Raw genomic sequence first — 20,108 nt, 5'->3', positions numbered from 1 at the left:
AAGGACGCTGCCTCTGCTGATACTCAGGGAGAAGGCAGCCAAAGGTCTGGGCCCAGGACAGGGCAGGGAGCCCTGCCAACCCTATTTTAGAGATGATGAAATTAGAGCTCAGACAAGTGAAGGGTCTTGCTATAAAATTGACATATTAGGAAAGAGCTGGAATTTGAACCCAGGTCTTTCTAGTTCCCAAGCTTGCCCTCTTTCTACAGCATGTGTAAGATCCAAGATTCCTTTCCAAGGAAGCATTTGCTGTTGTGTTGTGCCCAGCCTGACAAAGGCATGGCAGGTGCCTCCGAGCCACGCCACCTGCAGGGGGGCCACTGATGCGCCGTCAGCCAAGTGTATGGCCAAGGCTGACAACCAGGGTCAGGATCCCTCAGTGCATTGGCATTTGATCACCTAAGAGAGGGCTTTTGAGCAGCTGCAGTCACTCCCCGGTCAATGAGATGCCCAGCAGCCAGGTGGTGATTTCATTCGAAATGGTTTTCTCATTGGTATTTGACCTCTATTTTCCAGCAACTTGATATTCATTTCCTAGTTTTTACTGATTGGAAAATGAGGAAAAGTGGAAAGCTCAAGCTAATGAAATTTCCCCCCCATTCCTTTCCCACTTTTCTGCATGTCCTGAGTTAAACCTGACAATTAAGAGGTGCTTCCATGCACTGTCCACGAAGAGTCCCATTATTATCCTTGAATGATGGCCTTGGCTGCCTCTGTTCTACCAGCATCCTGAGTCCACATGTAGGACCCCTGAGCTCCCAGCACTGCCAGCGGCAGCCCAGGGCCTGTCCTCATGCACCCCACTCATATTTCCTCACCCTCGTACTGAGATAGGTTATGGGAGTAGTTCTGGCCAATGGGCTGTACAGACAGCCAACACATACCACTTCTGTGCCGTGGTATTTAAGGGTGGGTGTGAGTTCTTCCACCACTTTCTTCTGTTGCTTCCTAATAGTGGAGCCAGCCTGGACCCCTGAGTCACGTTGTGGAAGGAAGCTGCCAGGAGAGTTCCCAGCCCCACAGCAGACTTATGCAAGGAAGAAACAAGCCTTCATTGTATTAAGCCACAGAGATTCCAGAATCAATTTGTTGCCATTGTATAGCCTAGTCATCTTGACAAATGCTGCCCCTACAGCCTCTCTTCCATCATGCCACAGTGCCTGGTGTCAGGTACTAAGCATGGACACAGTAAGACATGGGGTGCACCCACGAGGAGGCAGTCAAAGAGCAGCATATGAAAACAAATGAGCTTTTACAATGCAGAGTATCAGTATTGTGATAGGAGGAAACCCAGGGTCTGTGGGAGCCAAAGAAAGGGTGGCAAGAGAGAGGGAGGACAAGTCACAGAGGGACCCCTGGAGGAAAAGACTTCTCAGTTGGGCGTAGTAGATGAATCGAAGTTAGTCCGCTGGCTATGAACTGGTAGTGTGTGTTATTTGGTCAGCACAATATTTAATTTTTTTTCTGGTAGTTGACAATACTTGAAAATCAGAAGTCTCACACCAAAATCTGGATTTGGGACTTCACTTAAAATAAAATCTGGATGTTGATCAGCGCTGGCTCCATGTGCCTGTACAGCAGCAGCTGGCTGCAGAGGGCAGTGGCTGTGCCTTTAGACAGGCTGCGTTTCCCAGGTCACCGCAGCTCCCTTCATGCATTTGCTGCCTGCCAGCCCTGCGAACCTGTGGGTCTGCAACCTCTGAGTGAGTCCGTTCTCATTAGACTTCCTCAGCCCAGCAGACCCTTTTCAAACATGGGGCCAGGGACCAAGCATCCCCCAGCCCATCAGAGGATCCAGGAGCCCCTCACTGGAAGCCTGCCTCACCTACAGTTGACTACTGAGATGGATGACGGCCCTGGTCCAGCCAGGGTGGCAGAAAGGAAGCCCCGGGGACAATCCTAGAGAGGCCCAGGGGACCACATTGCCTGATCCTCCCATGGCTCCTCAAAGTAGAAATTTGCTGGTTTTGGCTGCCCAGAATCCACTCCTCTCCCTTTTAGTAACTGCCCCTTGCTTTTCTTTTTGAGAACTCTCCCTCCCTACCTGCCCCCCCACCCTGCCGCCCACTTTCCTCAGTGTTCAACCTTGGAGGGAGTCTAATCAAACCTCTGTGCCCTTTGCCAGCCAAGAGGAGGACACGGGACCCAAGCCAGGACAGCTGGTCTCCTTCCTGGGGCTGTGAATCATGAGCAGAGTGGTGCAAGAAGGGAAAAACAGTTGTGGCTGATGAATCTCAGAGGGGAGCCTCAATAAAACTGGTCTCAGTCTCTGTTCCCAGTGCCCTGGTCGGCACCAGTTCCTGTCCTTCCCCAGGCCTGATCGCCAGTGCGCCCTTTGGTTCTGGTGCTTTCTGATAACCTCTCAATAACCTCCGCTTCTGTTTGAGTGGGACACATTTTATTTCTGTTGCTTGCTACCGAAACACCTCATCTCATCCACAGCTCCTCACACAGGCTGGCGTGAACGGTTTGGGTTCACACTGGATTCCCCTGAACACCTAGCTGGCATAGGCTGCACAGCCAGGCCTTGCCTATTTCTTACCCTCAGCTTCTTCTTCACCTCTACTGGAGCCTCTGGGTCATCCTCTGTAGGCCCAGCCTCTCCAGAAACCAGAGACCTAGCATCTCTTCCACACCCACCCTGTGGTGCAGCCCTGAACATACTGACTGCTGCTGGGCCACTCCCTGGGTCCCTGGGCTCCCAGCTCAGTTTGGAGGCTGTGGGTCGCCTGCCCAGTGATCTGTTTCCTTAGGATGGGATCTCCTCTGTGTTCCCCAGAGCAAGGCTTGCCCCGAAGCCTGTGGCTGAGCCTGGGAATGTGCTGCTTGCAGGCCCAGCATGGGCTCTGGAACCACTGATTCCTCAGCCGCCACGTTTTCCCCTGGTCTGGGATCACCTCTGTCTTGTCTCCATTTGTACATCCTGCTTGTACTACAATTCACTTTATACTGCGCAAAAGTAACAGACTCTCTTTTTAACCCTTAATACATATATTTGTAAAGGTAGCATGATATCATTCTCATAAACAGGAAACCTGTATCATGTGCTACAAATAGAAGGTAAGAGTAAAAACAAATACATGGAAAATGCAATAGAATGATTCAGTTGCACCGAGATACTACTGCCAGCTGAAGGCTGGGCCTCTGTTGAAAAAGAGGATCAACAAGTGCGAGAGAGGCACGAAGGAGATACTACCAACTGCGACTCTCCCTGATGTAACAACTGAGAAGGACGTAGCTCTCATCCAGTGGTAATTAACTGGAGCCCGAATAACTCTTAAAATGGTCTTGTGGACCACTGATGGTTGGTGCCCACTCTTTGGAAGATGCTGTCTCAGCAGCCTCTGCTGCTCTGAGATAGGGCGGCCAGCTGCCTGCCTTGACGTGATCATTGCTGTCCGCCCGGACTTGACCACTGCTGCCCACTCTGTGCCCACCACATACTATCCCAGACAGACCAGGCCTGGACAGCTACTTTGCCCAGTGGATGAGCTTGCTTCTAGGTCCAGCCATCTCAGGGAGTTATAATGCAGAGAAGGATGCAAGAACTAACCTGTTTGAGCCCTTCCTAAGTGACAGGTGCTGTGATAGGATTTTACATAGACTATCTCACCCCCCCTCAGTCAAGCATGTGCCGCATTCCTGATTCCCGCCACATCAGTACTATCCGTTTACTCAGCAGTTTTACTGAGATTGGGTTGCCTTTTTAAAAGCACATCATTTTATTTTAAAAGAAAATGCTATATTATTTCCATAAATCACAGTTTGGTGTGCTGCTTATATTTTTCTAACGTGCATCAATTGTGCTCTAGTAAAATAATAACTGTTCATCCACACACCACCTAAAACCATTGGGCACACCATCAATCACATGCCAGCTTTTGGCAAACACTATAGCATCTTAGTTAATTTTTACACACCCCTGGAAAAATGGCTTACAGACGAGAATAGGGAGGCTCAGAGGGTTCCCTGCCCTGAGTCCCACCAGTTGAAAGGCTCGGGGCTGAGATTTGAATCCAGATAGTCCTACTCCTGGTGTCTGGGCTCTTTCACTGCGAGTGCTTTCCAAGTGTATTTTTTTTAAATCCAAAGAACCCTTTAAAAATGAAAATGTGTGTGGAAATTCAATATATAGAACAGGCCAAATTGGAGCTTTTTAAATTTAAGTGGGTTTGTTTGGTCCAGAGCTGCTTTTTTGGGAACTTCCCTTGTCTAAATCTATAATGGCCCTGGAGAACCCATCTCAGAAGCCTGGGACTCTGAGGAACGTCCCTGTCAACCCACGGTGTGCCACCCTGTCTCTTGACTTTATTTAGTCTGATTTTCCCTGTGAGCCAGACTCCCGAGGGGCAACTTCTAGATCTATGTTACCTTTTCTATCTGGACATCTCTACTTTGGACCTTTGCCATGTTGAAATCTTCCGCTGGCCTTCCTCTGACCTAATTATTTCTTCATTGAACACTGGTGTCTAACCTGTACCCAGGTTTTCAGAGGACACAAGAAGGATGGATGGATGCCTCTGATGGGTTCTCGGTCCAGCACGTGAGACACACACAGACATCACCAAACACAATGAGGGTCTGAGCAGCTGCTGCTCACTGATTCTCACTGTTTCCTCCATCCCTGCCTCTCTCAGGGGCCCAGTTGCATCCTGTGGTGGGCAGTGCCTGAGATGGGACCAGCCAGGGAGCCCCATGGTGCTGGCTGCCTTCCACATTGAGATGACGGAGGGCTTGTCTAATTCCCCACTATGGTCCTTGGGTCAGTGTTCATTTCAGCAACTAATGCCTGATGTAAGTTTGGAGTTAGAATCATGCCTTACTCAGAGACCCTCCCCAAACTCTCACTCTGACAGTAGGACCAACTTATAACTGTGCCAGCATCTGTAATATGAAATCCTGCCTGGCTCTTGGCCTCAGTCTGCTTCTCCCCTCATGGTGGAGTCTGTGGTCCCCCAAACTAGAGACCATGTCCCACTGAAATGGGTACTCTTAAAGGGCCCTTCTCTCCAAGAAGAGATGAATCTCTCACTCTGAAACTATGGAAAGAGCTGGCAGAGTTTCAATAAGTTTTAAAGATTCTTAAAGGGCATTCAGTCTTGTGGTGACCCCTGTCTAGGCCAAGATGGCTGTTTTCCTCAGTCTGCTCTGAGATGCCTACATCTTTGGAAGACCCCAAAGGGCCCCAGAACATCACCCTTTGGGATTCCCATGTGCTGTGGCACCAGGTTTAAGCTAAGCTTGAGCTCCAGGAAGCTTCTTCTTGGTAGGCCCTATAGCTGAGTCCATTAGCAAACTCAAAAGATCTTAAGTCAGTTCAAGCCAAGTCAAGTCAACTCAACTCAACTTAATACTTACTTACTGTGTATCTCTTTGCTTAATCCATACTACCCCGAGCCAGGCTCTGTTTTGGGAAAGGTAGAATCTTACAGTTAACAAGACACAACCTTTACTCTCAAGAACTTGTCTGTTTTGAACATGGATTCCAGACTCAAACTTTTCCTTGAGCTGAGGAACCCCTTGTACAAGGGGCTGGAGGAAGAACTACCTTTTCTGGCCTGGAGACAGCCCAACCAGGAGCCTAATTCCTGGGGTCCACTCCCCAAGACTTCTCAAACTACCCTCCTGGGGTTGTCTGACTTCAAGGCTTCAGACTGCAGAGTCAGCTGGTCCCTCACCCATATGGGTCCTGAGTCATTCATTCACTCACTCACTCACTCACTCACTCACTCATTCATTCATTCATTCACAAACCTGCATTGAGCACTTACTGTGTTGCCAGATACCTTACAGGCAGTATCTCATTTAATTCTCAGCAATCAATGTGGATACAGAACCAGTACGTGGCCAGCTAGAATTTAACCCAGCCCTAGTTCCAAAGTCTGCGCTCTTTCTGCCTCATCCCACTGTCTCTTATTACAAGTCAATAGATTTTATAATAAAGGGTGGAGATCATGGGATGCTTAAACAAACACATTCTATATAGAGGAAAGAGTGCATTATTGAGTATTTTATATACGGTGATATCCCACCTGACCAGTTTATTAGAATTCTTTGAGAAGTGAACTATATAGGGAGATAAAGGGTGACTTTTATAAAAGCCTTTGTCAAGTTTCTATCCCAAAGCCTATTAATAAAATCGATTCCTTGTGGAATTGGACAGAGGTGGGTGGTGAGTGGGAGGGAGTCTATTTTTGCATGGATAGAGAACTGGCTTAGAGACAAGAAAGAGAGGGTGGAGATAAATGGGTACTTGTTCGGATGGAGAACTAGTGTTCCCCAGGAACCGGTACTCTTTGGTCTTCTGTTTAAAACCCAGTGTGCACACACTGAACAGGTCCTGCATTAAGCACGGGGGTACCCCAAGCAAGCCAGCCTCATCTCCCCTCTTGGAGGAGCCCAAGGAAGGAAATGCTCAGTGACACCTCCAAGTTTTCAGAGCACGGGAAGCGCCTCACTGGGCTGAAATGGCAGGACGTTGGAGATAAAACTGGAGAAGGTGACTGGGGGAAGGGAAAGAGCCCCAGGCAGCAATCAGAAGATCTGAGCTCTAGGACCAGCAATGGCACTGGCTTGCTGTGTGACACTGGGCAAGTCCTTCCCCTCTCTGGGCCTTCATTTCCTCTCCTGTACAAAGAAGGGATTTGCCTGGATGATCTGAAAGGATGTGATGCTTTGGATGGAGAACACTGACTTGAAGTAGGACCTGGTGATGAGAAAGTCTCCATTGCCTGTGGCCCAAATGTTTCTTTCTGTCCCTGCACCGTGATGGGGGTTCACTGTCTCCATCTGTAGCAGTGAGGATGAGACAGAGAGCCGTGAGGTCTGTGAGGCTGGGGCTCGGAGCCCAGCCTGGAATCCCTCAGTGGCATTAGCTACGATGACTCAGCGTCATAAATAGCTCCCATCTGGGTGAGCAACGATAGCTACAGTGATCGAGCGATCTCTGTATCCACACACACTCTCTCTGTGCAAATATGTGGCTCACTGTATGCTAAATATGAGGTGGCCTGGAGACGTTCCTCCTCTTAAAAGACTATCTGGTACGAAACTCAAGACTGTTTATTTAAAGAAACAAGTTTACAACTCTGCACGTTGGATTACTGGTAGTGGGTGGCAGAGAAGAGGCAATGTGGATGAAGGGACGCTGTGTGTGATCTGAGCTTGGGGGCCCCCTAGAGGAGGGGCTGAGCCTGCCTGCTCCACCTTCATCCTCCGTCTGCTGGTGGAGGGGGTGAGGAAGCCACACACGTGATGCTTGAGATCCTGGAGTTGGGGTGTGGGGAATGGGATTGTTGAGCCACAGTTCAGCAGAAGGAGCACAGGAACTGGGAGTGACAGGAGAGCTAGGTTCCCGCACTGCTGTGCCCTGCCCTTGATCTGGGGTGGTTCATTAATTCACTCTTTCCTTCAGCAAACATGTACCAAGCACCTACAGGGTGCAGAGGCCACTTGGCTCCACAGACAAGAAAAAGTAGGTCTGAATTCAGGCATAGCCACTTACCGGCTCTGTATCTTTGAGCAAGTGCTTTCCCCTCTCTGAGCTTCAGTTTTTCCCTCTGTGAATTGGGAATACTAAAGGCACCAAAGGTTTTTTGGGGAGCATCACTGAATAAGGTAACACACAAAGACGTGCTTCTCTGTTGTAAACGGCTCTGAAAATGCACACCAACGCCATTCCACCACACTGATCTGTCCACTTGATCTGTCTCATTCCCCCTTAGGGGTGTTCTTGGTGACTGCGGAGGGGAAATGTCATCCTGACCCTTCCCCCAGGAGTGGGGGGCCCTGGGCACCACCCCGAGGTGACTCCTAAGCTCCCTTACCTTTGCTTTTTGACCGAGTTGGGATGCAGGGCACTTCAGTCAGTGAGCAGAACAGACAGCATGCTGGACACGCACAGCTTCCTGGGGGAGGGAGACAGGGTGTTGGAGGGACGGGGAGAGAGCTTCTGGGGGGGCTGGCTTCCTGAGTGGGCACCGAACCCCAGACCCTGCCTAGGTATGCCCTTGCCCTTCTGAGGCCACCACTAATGCTGGGAGTTCCAGCAAGGGGCTGGGCAGGATGGGGACCTGCCGGGCATCAGGCCCCACCCCTGACCCCACCTAAGCCGCTCTCCTGACAGCAGCTGGTCACTGGTTCAGGCAACGTTATACCACTGACCACACTGATTTCTGGCTTAAGTGTGATTTCTGACTGGTGACAATGGCCGGAATTTACTGTCAGTCATGTCTGGGTTGGATGATATCCTTTACATCTCTGTGAGCCTCAGCTTCCTCGTGCGTAAAGTGGGGGTCCTGGTGGCACTGATCTCGTACCTTAGGTGCCATCTAAGTGCTCGTTACTACTGTTGGTGGTGTCGCACAGATAGTGCCCGTGAAGGTGTCTGCTATGTTGTAGCCCCTCCCACCGTGGTTACCTGCCCCTGCTTTCTTCTAGGAGGCGCCCAGCACTCCCCAAAAGGCAAGGATTGGGTCTTACATGGCTGTGTGCACCACCTCGCGCAGGTCCGGCACAACGTGGGCGCCCAGGTTATTTGCTGACTGAGCAGTGCCCAGAGAGTGTGCTTTCACACCGTGGTTAGGGTCAGTGAGGTCCCTGCTCCAGTCCTGTCTTATAGATGGGGACACAGGTGTGGTGAGTGGGGAGCCGGAACAGAACCCACCATCCTCGATCTTCCTGCCCTGCTGCAGTCAGTGTTTCACGGGTGGACGGCAAGGCCTCGGCCTCTGCAGGGGCCTGAGATGTGTGCTTGGGGGCCCGAGTACAGCCTGTCGCCTCCTCCTCAACTTCTCCCTCTTCCTTCCATACTGCAGTCCTGCTCACTGTGACTCAGGAAGTGGGGGTTCTTGGCTGGTTTACAGAGGTGGGGACAGAGGGTTTGGCCCAGATCACAGAGGTAGCCCAGTGATGCGGCGGTTCCAGCCAACCCAAGGCCATTTACTATCCTGCGGGCAGCCCTCCTTGAACACACTGGGTAATCCCGCACCTCACCCCGGGTCCTAGCCGCTCTGGTACTATTACTTCCTAACACAATCTCCTGGAGCCCCATCCCACTGAGAGAATAGGAGTGTGGTGAGGCAGGACCCCGCAGTTCCCCAGAGCCTGGCACTTAGCAGGACCTGATAATTATCCATAGAATGCGTGACTGAATAAGTGATGAGTGGCTGAACGGCTGGGCCAGGCCGTGTTCTAAATGCTGGTGACTCCACAGTGAAAAGGGCAGGCATGCTCCCTGCTGTCAGGGAGCTGACAGCATTTGAATTTAAAACTAGCACCTGGATTGGAAACAGGGCAGATATTACTGGGTTTTTTTGTTTTGTTTTGTTTGTCTGGCTAGGTGGGGAAGTGGGGAGAGTGTATGTGGGCGGAGCCGGCTGGCTGCCCAGGGAGCGGGCATGGGAGAGCCTCGGGCAGGTCTACCTGTGCACTGGGTCCTGCGGCTGACCTTTAAGGAGGCAAGGGAAGAAAGGTGGGTGGTGCCATTAAGTGTTTAATGTCTACCTCCTGCTAAGTCCCAAATAGCTAGCGTATTGTCTGGCACAGAGTTGGTATTAAATACGTTTTGTCCAATGAATGAAGGGTGGGCAGAAAGCATATCAGGATGACTCAGGTCTAGAGGCTTGTGGGAATCAAAAGTGTTAATGATCAGAATTATAATGACTTACACTTGACTGGGACTTTCCTGTTTACAGACCCCTCTCAGACAACAGCTGTTATTCTCACTCATGAGGGATACAGTCAGTGACAATCCCCTTGCAGCCACAGTGTCTAATACTCCCATTAGCCTGGCAAGGCCAAGGTCATCATCCCCGTCTCACAGAGGAGGGCATGGAAGCTCAGAGCAGTCTTGATCTTGCACAGTTGGAACCTGCACTTACTCTAGCAGTGCGATGTGGAGAGCTCACAGCCTAATGGGGACGCAAACAGGAAAGCGGATAGTTAAGACACAGGGTGGCCTCCAGCGAAAGCAGGTTTGTCTGAGGTGGCACTGCCGGGAAGCAGCAGGGAGGGCTTTCCTGGGAAGGTGTCTCAGGTGAGGCTCAGGGGACAGTGGAGCAGGACGGGCTTTCTAGATTGAAGGAACATCATCATCTACAGAGACATGGGGGAAGCCCAGCCTTCTCAGGCTCTTGGAGGTATTTGATTTGGCCTTGGGGAGAAAGATGAGGCTGGGAGGTTGTTAGGGTCAGTGACCAGGGGCTTTCACAGGGCATAGGCTTTTAACAGGACTCTTGCTTTGAGCTCTGGAGAGCTCCTTCTGGGGGTGGGGGTAGAGGGGATGGAGGAGCAGGTGGCAGAGGGGGCAGAGGGGGAAATCAGCTTCCAGGCTCAGATGGTGTGTGGAGCGTGGAGAGGCCGGCTCTGCAAGCACCAGCCCTGTGGAGTTGGAGGTCTCCCCCAGCTCCAAGATCACAAGCCTGGTCTCTGCCCCAGTCCCAGCTCTAGCCAAGGCCTCTTCTGCCACCTGACTGCTCCCCAGCTGTGTCCTAGGAACCTCGCAGCCCTCACCTTGGCAACGCCAGCTTCTGCACACTCATGTTCTGATTGGTCTGCAATGGAAGGTGGAGCTGGATGCCTTCTGTCCACCAGACCTGCCCAGGGAACCAGCCCTGGCAGCCTGTGCCCCTGGGTTCATCAGGGGAAAGCTGGCCAATCAGATTAGGGAGGTGGGTCTGGACACTGGACAGGACTCTGGACTGGGAGCCTTGCAAGCTAGATTCTGACCCCAGGGTGATAATCTGAGTGACCTTGGACAAGTCTCTTCCCCTCCCTGGGCATCAGTTTTCCCTTCCGTAAAATAAGGGTGCTGGATAACACCATCTCTAGAGTCAAATACTGTCTTTTCCCTTTTTTGATCTTTCCCATGGTTATTGGTTGAGTGCTCTGTTGCTGGCACAAATTTCAGTGTCAGACTTCAGGGATTTAAATCCTGGCTTATTCGGACAAGTCACTTCACCTCTCTGAGCCTAGAATTTTTCCTCTGGAAAATGAATATATCTCGTGCTATCTCACCCAAAGAATTATGGAAGTCAATCGAAATAGTATAAATGAAAGTGCTTTATAAGTGACAAAGAGCTGTACAAATGTTACCTATTTCATCACATGGGCTGGACTCAGGAATGATTTATTGAACCTGCCCTTCCACCCTCACCCCCACCAGCAACGACAGCATGTATTTATTGAATGCTCTCTATGTGCCAAGCATTGCGCTGTGGGTTTTACTCATGTTGCCTCATTTTATCTTCACAACAACCATATAAGGTACTTGTTTTTATTATCCCTGTCTTCCAGATGAACAAGTAGAGGACCTATGTGGTTATGTATTGAAAGAGCTCAGCCAGGCTCCCTAGCTTCAGAACTTGACCTTTTAAATTCAGTGAGGTGGCCACCTCAGGCTCTCTTTCCATCTTGGGTTTTTCCTCTTGCCTAAACTCAGGTTCTAATCAGAGTTGGGTAGGCAGAGGCAAAATCATTTATTGAGCATTCTCTATGTGCCAAGAGTTGGTCCGCTTCTCAGACTTGCACGCATGCTAGTCTCTGGGGGTCTTGTTACAATGCGGATTCTGATTCAAGGGCCTGGGGTGCAGCTGAGGCTCTGCATTTCTAATAAGCTCCCAGGAGATGATGATGTTGCTGTTCCATGGACCACACTTTGAGTAGCTAGGTGCTAGAGGACTTCAAATAGCATCTTATTGAATCCTGGAGACTTTGTCTTATTAGCCCCAGGGTCATAATTGGGGAAACTGAGGCTGGAGAGGCAATGCACCTTACTTAGGGACCACAGCATACAAGGGATGGGCTGGAACCTAGGCCGCTTGTCATCAACAGTGCCTGGGGCTGCAGGCCAAGCATTGTCCTGGCTGCATGGTCCCTGCTCAGGTTTCACCTCTGCCTCCATGGCAGAGGCAGGCAGTGGTCTCTGAGGTCCCAACTAGAAACCCTCTCCTACTTTCAGTTTGTCTGAGCAGACCAGCTTCAATGCTGGCCCTCAGGAAGTGCCGTCTCAGGGTCAGAATTAGATCCTGTGCCTCTGTGACTTGTCCCATTTCCCTCACCCTCAACCTGGCTCTTTTGGAATCCTGGCTTTATTTGAAAAATTTGATATTTTATTCGTCATGAAATTTTTGCATTAATTTTGTTTTAATTGCCTTGATGAATTTTTAGCACCCCTTACGTTTTGCACCTGAGGCAGGTGCCTCTCTTCCCTACTTTACCCCAGCTGCAGCCGGCCCTATGTCTGCTCCTTCCCCTCCTGCCTCATGGCACCAGGATGCTGCCTGCACTGCGGTGCCCACCTGGCATCCAGCCAGCCAACGGCTTTACTCCCCAGCAGGGGAGCCCACCACTTTGTTTGCCCTTTGGCTGACCTGCTCTAGAGATGGCAGCAGGACCTGTGGGCCTGAATGGGGGGGGGGGGTCCAGGGAATCACGTTGAGCTGGGCTTTGCCCCTCGGGCCCCTTACCAGTGGCGTTACCAGGGGAATGACTCAGTCACAAGTTACATTATGCTAGCCTCTGCTTCACCCAGTCTTCAAGGCCCTTCCTGTTCTGGCCCCATCAACCTCTCTGCCCTCGTCTCTACCACCCTCTTCTTTACTCGCTTAGTTTCTGCCCTGCAATCTGTTAGGCTTCCTCCTACCCCAGGACCTTTGTGCTTTTTTCTTGGACACTTGTCCCATTTAGCTCCTTCTTCCCATCCGGATGTGAGCTTCAATGCCTCTTTCTTCAGGTCTCCCCTTCCTGCCTTATGCCAACAGCTGCCAATCTCTGTGGCACACCCCCTCCTTTATTTTTCCCCTAGCACTTACATAACTCAGTGAAATTATTTGTTTACTCATTGTTTTCTGCCTCCCCACTAGAACATGAGTTCGGTGAGAGCACAGACTGCATCTTATTCTTCATTTCTCTCCAGCTCCTAAAATAGTCACTGTCCCATCAGAGGTGCTCCGTGAGTGTTAAGGAGTTAATGAGCCAAACCTGGGGCTTCAGTTTCCACATTTGTGAAATGGGATGACAACCCTAACCCCCCACTGTCAGAATCAAAAGCAAATGACCCAGTGGGGCCGGCAGTATTACCCCCAGCATATAGATGATGAACTTGAATTTCAGAGAAATGGTGGGACTTGCCCCAGGTCACCCAGCCAGGAAGCGCCGGGGCTGGTGTTTGCTCCAGTGTGGAGGAGCTCCTGGCCCCATGCCCTGCTCTGAGTAGGCATTCAGCAACCTAAAAGCTGGATCTGACTTCCTCTGAGTCTCTTGCCATCTGCTAGTTGAACTGCGAGACCCTACTTGCCCGCTTAGCTGTCACAGCTTCCTGAGGAGTCAAAGACAGGAATTCTAATGGCTGGTTTTTGTGCAACACAAAGGCCTGCCTCTTGCAAATGTGGAGATAGATTTTCTCCACGTCGGCCATCACCACACTGAGTGTCTGGGGCGCATTTTTCATCTTCCAGGCACTTTACCGAGATTACCTTCTGAACCCCATGCTGCAATGTTTTTGCCACTTGTGGGAGTATTGGAGAGTGTGGGTGGCAGGGTCATTTATCACAGAAGCTGGGGTTCATAAGGGCTTGAGCCCCCCAAGGCAACATCTCTAGGAGTTTGGTTTGTTTTCCTGAGAGAGGTTTCACCACTGTCCAAAATGCACTGACTTTCTTGAGGATTCAAGGTTTCTCACCTTTCCTGCCCTCTTTGGCCATCGATTTGGCAACACATTTCACAAATATTTGATGAGAATATCCTAGGTGTTCTTCTAACCCTGAGGATGCAGTGGGTAACAGAATACATACTGCTCTTGCTCCCTGCAATATTGGATCAGTGAGGGGGACAGATGACACTGCCTTGACCGTAACTGCCCATGTGACTGTGGGTAGGTCCCTTTCCCTTTCTGGGCCTTCAGGTTTTAGCTTCCTCTCTACCCAAGTCCCCCTGCTGGAAAGCCTTGGATGACCTCTTGTTGCTTGTGGAGCAAGATGGGCATCGTCGGCCTGGTTTGCAAGGCCCCTCAGAGCCCAGCTCTAGTCGACCTTTTACAGCACATGCTCCCTGCCCCCTGACCCCCATTTTGCTCCATTTTTGTTTAACTACTATGTCACTTTATAAATGCTAGGCACTAAGTGCTCTCCAAATTTTAATTTGTTTATTTTTTTTTACATGCAACATTATTTTGTATTAGTTTCAGGTGTATAACATAGTGGTTAGACAATCACATACTTTGCAAAGTGGTACCCCCAATATGTCAAGTACCCACCTGGTACCATACATAGAACTTAAACTTGTTTCATTGTCATAGGAACCCCTTGGAATAAGTGTTGTGATTCTCATAGGCTCCATTTTGACACAGCTGTGAGACCCAGAGAGGCGAAGAACTCGCCTGCGTCCCCACAGCTGCTCAGTGGCATGGCTGGGGTTTGAACGCAGGCAGCCTGGCTCCTGGTCCATGCACTCCACTGCTGCTGTGTTGCCTCTCTGTCTGTTCTGGGCATGGGCCTGCTCCTCCTTTTTGTAGGTACAATTCGACAGCCATGCCCAATTCCATGAAGGCTTCCATGATGCCTCCCAGGTTGAAGGAATTCCTCTTGTCTGTGTTCCCACAATGCTGTACACACCCCTCCCCCTGGCATAATGCTGTCCTGTTTGTGTACTGACTCCTCTACTGGTTGCTCAGCATCCGGGGTGGAAGGGGCAGGCTAGGTCTCCCCCTCTGTGCCACTCTGTGCCCAGCCCAGCGTCCTATGTCGTCCATTCTTCACGAAGCAACCAAAGGCATCTTTTAAAGCCAAAACCAGTTTTTGTCACTCCCTGGCTTAAAACTATCCAGTGGCAATCTATTGAACTCAGAATAAAATCCTGGCCATGGCCTGGAAGGCGCTGCAGGGTCTGGTCCCTGCCTCCTCTCCACCCTCATCTGTGCCACTCTCCCTCTTGTTCACTCTGCTCCAGCCACATTGGCCTCATGCCTGTCCCCAAACAGTCCAGGCTCACCTGGGGCCTCTGCCAGCGCTATTTCCTCTGCCTGGAATGTTCTGCCCCACCTCCCCACATGACCGACTTTTTGTCATTCAAGCCTCCATTTCAGACAGACCTTCCTTATCTGCCTGGATGCCTAAATGTTTTCATGTTTACTTTTAAAATGGTTATTAATGTCTTGTGTCTACTGCAAGTCTGTCAGCCCCACAGGAGCTGGGATCTGGGGTATCTTGTTCAGCACCTGGAACAGCGCCTGACCCCCAGTAGCCGCTCAGTAAGTTAGTGCTGGGGGAAGACATGTTCACCAAGGTCCCTTTGGGAGCGGACCTATTACTATGCTGCTTGGTGCAGATTATAATATAATATAATTAATATGATATAATATATAATATAAATATAGATATAAATTGGTCTCATCTTCTGCTAAAAGCTGAGATAATTTCACAAGCTGAAATCCACTGTCTTTATCACCTTCTTATTTCTTGCCTACAATCATATTCTCAGAAGTAAGTCAATTTTATTGACCATTCTCTGCTGACTTCCCTTCACCAGGGATGCTTAGAACTCTTTACATGTGTTTGAATTTGTCCACCTTAAGGAAACTCGTGAGCTCCTGCCTTCCCATTTTGCAAGCAGAACCATCCTGGAAAAGTGAAAATGCTGACTTGCGAAGTGTCTACAGCCCAGTGGGAGCACGCACACCCATCACGGCCATCACGTTTCATCGGCAACAGGAGATACTTCGTGCTCCAGAAAGGTACAAGAGCTCTGAGTCCTGCCAGGGCATAGGCCACGTCAAAGAACATGTACGAATGACTCACAGACATAGACAATGGAGTGTGGGCAAGAGGCATGGGCTGGGTAGAGGGGGACAAAAGGGAAAAAAGAAATTGGGACAACTGTAATAGAATAAACAATAAAAACAAAACAAAACAAAACACCTCCAAGGAGGGGTCTGTAGCTGAGAGACACATGCAGCCAAATTCAGGGCACATGGGAAAAGGCAGGCTTCACATGCATCTGGTGAAGGCAAGCAGCCTTTCTGTGGGCAAAAACCCACAGAAATGAGGCCTGGGCGTGTGGCTGCAGAGCCTTTGCTCCCGAGAACCAACGGGCCAGCCAGATTTGTTCAGTGGCCAGAATACAGGTACCGCCACCATTGGCCTCTTCAAAAGGACATGGAAGGAAAGTGTGTTAAGGTGTCTCCAAGTCCAGCTGCCATACGTGTTGTCCTCTGGAGAACCAGGAAGGACATTTCTTGCCCTCCTTCCTCCTCTTCCTTCCAGGGAAGGCTATATGGCATCCCAAGTTTATGGGCTGAGAAACTCTAAGGTCTAATCTTCCAGGGAAAGTGGCAAACTGAAAAGAACTCTAGATTATGAGTTCAACGGTCTGGGCTCTGGTCTTAGCACTGTGGGACTCCAGGTAAATCTCTTGTCATTTCTGACCCTTATCTCCTCATCTGTACAATGTGGCTATTGGGTTTGGTGATTTCCAAATCAATGATTTCCATGACTTTAGGCCTTCTGTTTTTATGAGCTTATCGCTCAGCTTACTGTGAAGGGAAAGCTCTCACTTTTTCTTTATGGGGCTTGATTTGTTTTTTTATCAGCCTGGTAAATAGTCATTGGTCTCTGGCCACAGTGTAGGTAGGAGAGAGAAACAATTCAGGTTTGGTCAAACCTGTTGAGGGTTGATGTACCCTTGTTTTTTTCTGAAATAGTTTCTCTAGTGAACATGGTTCATCACCATAGTGTGGCCTATCTCAAAACTTCCTGTCAAGAATAGGAATGCTCAGAACAGATCAAGGAGGGAAAGTCGTGATTTGAGTTAGTGGGGCAGCATTTGAATGGCAGACATTGTTACTGATGTTAAAAATCCTTCTGCACTGAATGAGATGATGTCTTGAGTTTGCTTCAAAATAAGCCTATGTGTGTTTGTAGATGAGAATGGATGTGGGTAGAGATGAAATAAAATTAGCCAATTGTTGAAGCTGGGTGATGGATATGTGGGGTTTTTTTGTACTATTCTTTCTATTTTAAACATATGTTTGAGATATTTCATCACAAAAGGCCCTTTGGAGACCGGCCCCAGCCTGTCTCTCCACTCTCATTTCATAGTCCCCATCCCAAGGCCCCTCTGGCACAGTGACATCACCTCAGCGGCTGTGATTTCACACCTTTCGGCCTTTCCACACAGTTCCATCTGTCCGAGGTGCTCTTCCTCCTCGCTCCTCACAGCTCACCTCTCCTGCGTGGGAGAGCCCAGGCCTGGTGGACCGGATGGAAGCACTTCCTGCACGATAGCGCGCCTGTTTTCTTTTCCGCTTCCTCCGCCGCTCCGTGTCCTCCTCGGGACACTTCTCTGTCTCCCTAGTGCACTGCCAGTGCCAGACATACAACAGGTCCTCAGCGCACGTTTACAAAGGGGGTCACAGCAGGAATGGTAGCTACCAATTTTTGAACACTCACTATGTGCCAGGCACCACCCTAATCTCATTATACAGGTTTTTAAATTAAGTCCTTACAAAATGGATACCATTACCCTGTCTTCTCAGAAGGTCACTTGCCCAAGGTCATGTGCCAGTGACAGCTGAGATTTGGACTCAGAATGGAAACCACTTCGCTCTTTTCCGTGCATCTGGGATTTTAAAAGGTGTCTCTGTGAATGTTACATACAGGCTCAAGATTTTGGGAGCCTGGGCTTTAGGCCCAGTTCTGCTACTAAATTGCTGCATGACCTTGGGCAAATCACTTCTACCCCATAGGCTGGGTCTCCCAGTGAGACCAGCAGTAAGGGATTAATTATCACGTGATCCGAGGGTCCCCCAGCTTTGGCTCCCAGGGAAAAGGTCTCCACTCCCACATTTGCTTTTCTGCGGCTGAACTGGCTTTTCCTTTTGGGAACCTCTCAGCTTCTCATACTTCTTCCACCTCTTTTCTTGCTAATTGCAATCTCCCAGAACCAACCCTATTCACAGCCTGCTGCCCGCTCCCCACACCCCCTTCCTTCCTTGTGGCTTCACTCCCGGAGGTAGGGGAGGAACCCTGGGCAGGAGGGAGGGGGAGCCTGTAGCTGCCCCGCTTGTGCGGCTTCCCCGTGGTTTCTCAGCACCCTCCCCCACGGAAACTCAGCCTCACACTTTCTAGGGATGTTCTGAGGACAGCCAGAGTCCGCGATTGCAGCTGCCAGCCCGGGGCACCTGTGTTAGGCTCTCGGAAGGTCCTGAGCTAGAGTGGAGGTGGAGGGTCTGGAGGGAAGACGGCCGTGCACCCCTTTCTTTTAGCTTAGGTCCGGCTCGCCCAGCTGGAGCTCCGGACCCTGGGTGCTTCCCAACCTCTCCGACTTCCCGCTGGGACCCGCCTTTGCATGGCCAGGCCTCGGCGAACTGCAGACCAAAGCGGCGGTTGCGACAGGCCCCCTCCCCAGCTCGCCCCGACACCGCTCTTGGGGAAGCCGAAATCCCCAAGCAATGCAAACACCCACCCCCAAGGAACGCGGGAGGCCCCAGCCCCTCGGCTTTGTTTGTGGCTGGGCAGGAAGCGGGCGGCTGGCCAGGGCTGTCCGCAGCTGACGCTCAGCGCGGAGCCCGCGGGGGCGAGGGACTGTCCTCGGCAGCCGTGGTGCTGAGCCCGGACTGAATGAGGAGCGGAGCCGCAGGGCAGCCGCTGTCCACCGTGCAGGGCTGACCCTGCGGGGCCCAGGAGCTGCCTCCGAGGTGGTGCTGAAGCGAGAAGGAGCCCGGGGCGCCCTCTGCGCCTCGCCCCGGAAGAGCCCCGGTGAGAGCTACCGGGAGAAGGAAGGAGGGCCCGAGGAAGCCGCCCTCGGGGAGCTCGGTAACACGGGCCGTGGCCAGGGCCTCTCTGGCGAGCCTGCCCCAGTGACGGAGGTGGCGGCTCAGCAGCAGAGAGCGAGCGCGCGGTGTACGAACCTGTTGGAGGCTGCAGCTCCTCCGAGGCCGACCTGGGTGCCTGGGACCGACCGAGATTCTGGCGCGCTTCTCCCTCCCTCTTTCTGGACTCCTCCGCGGAGGCGCTCCCTCCTGCCTGGGCTAGCACATGTGCATGCGGGGGGCACCGTACCCCTCTTCCTTCCGCCGGAATGTCAGCCAAGCTGCAGGGCACAGAGCCGAGAGGCTTCCCCCAAGGGCAGACCCGCTCTGGGGAGACCCAGGCTTCCTGAGAAAGGAGGCGGGGGCTGGCGACAGGGAGGAGAGAGGGCGCCAAGCAGAGGTGTCTGTGAAACCAGGAGGGAGACATGGGGGACTTCCTCATAGTGACAGTTGTGCCCTGAGGTTTGGGGACTTAGGGTCCTGTTACCTAGGGGACAAAGCACATCTTGCCTTGGAAATATCTCCCTCCCTCTCCATTTCTGTGGCCAATAACCAAATGCAGGTCTTGTACCTGCTCTGTTGCAAACTTGACTCACTTGTCTGACTGCTTCGCATGTACCTTAGTGCTGTCCCTCATCTACCATGCCCTAGAGAGAGCTTTCTAACTCACTGTATATATGGTGCCTCCATAGTGAGACGCAGTCCTTGGTCCTTCACCAGGAGACCCAGGACCTCCTCTCCAACTGTGTTCTTACCAGGACAGATGACCTGACCGCTCATTCTGAAGAGGTTCACCCCAGTGCCTTAGCACCTGCTGCTCCTTCTGGCTGGAATGGGCTTCCAACCTTACTGCCTACTCTTTGTCTTTAAGTTAAAGTGTCCTCTTTTGAATGGAAATTTCCCTGATGCCTAAGGCACAGCCATCCCTTCCTCCAAGCTTCCTCTACTTTGCGTTCCTCTACTGGACTTCTAATCACACTGTATTATAATTTGCTGTGCCTAGATACCCTCTGTTACCAGCCTCACAAAAGCTGTTCCGTGTTTACTCTTCTCTGTGTCTCCACCCCCTAGCGTGGTGACTGACAGACAGTAGATGTTGAATTACATCTGCTGAGTGAATGCACTTGTGAGAAGCAGGAGTCAGAGTAACCTCTTCTCTTTCATGCGATTGTTCATTTTATTTCTGTAAGTATTTTAATCACAGCCTGCAAAACCTCGCACAACGGCATGCTTGCCTAACCCCTCTGCCTCGTCTCCACCAGCCCTCTCCTGACGCAGTAATTTTACCTACAGTGACTCCATT

At 51.0% G+C, this 20,108-nt stretch overlaps 1 protein-coding gene across 4 annotated transcripts in view; it reads right to left on the bottom strand.

Moving 5' to 3' along the window:
• The window catches only part of CPLX2 (complexin 2), a 69,123-nt gene extending 49,910 nt beyond the window's left edge, over nucleotides 1–19,213 (bottom strand). For 2 of the 4 annotated variants that reach the window (XM_071221818.1, XM_071221816.1), the window contains exon 1: nucleotides 18,905–19,213. The gene's annotated coding sequence lies outside the window, so the exon portion shown is untranslated. Of the gene's footprint in view, nucleotides 1–7,826; nucleotides 7,908–18,904 lie in introns of those variants that run through there. The other 2 variants (XM_024577054.3, XM_071221817.1) reach the window with 2 other exon arrangements.
• Nucleotides 19,214–20,108: the final 895 nt, after the last annotated feature.

Source organism: Desmodus rotundus, chromosome 6 (genome assembly GCF_022682495.2).
Source record: "Desmodus rotundus isolate HL8 chromosome 6, HLdesRot8A.1, whole genome shotgun sequence".
Taxonomy (NCBI): domain Eukaryota; kingdom Metazoa; phylum Chordata; class Mammalia; order Chiroptera; family Phyllostomidae; genus Desmodus; species Desmodus rotundus.
Note: the sequence above shows the minus strand (reverse complement) of the source record. Positions and strands in the feature narration are given on the sequence as shown.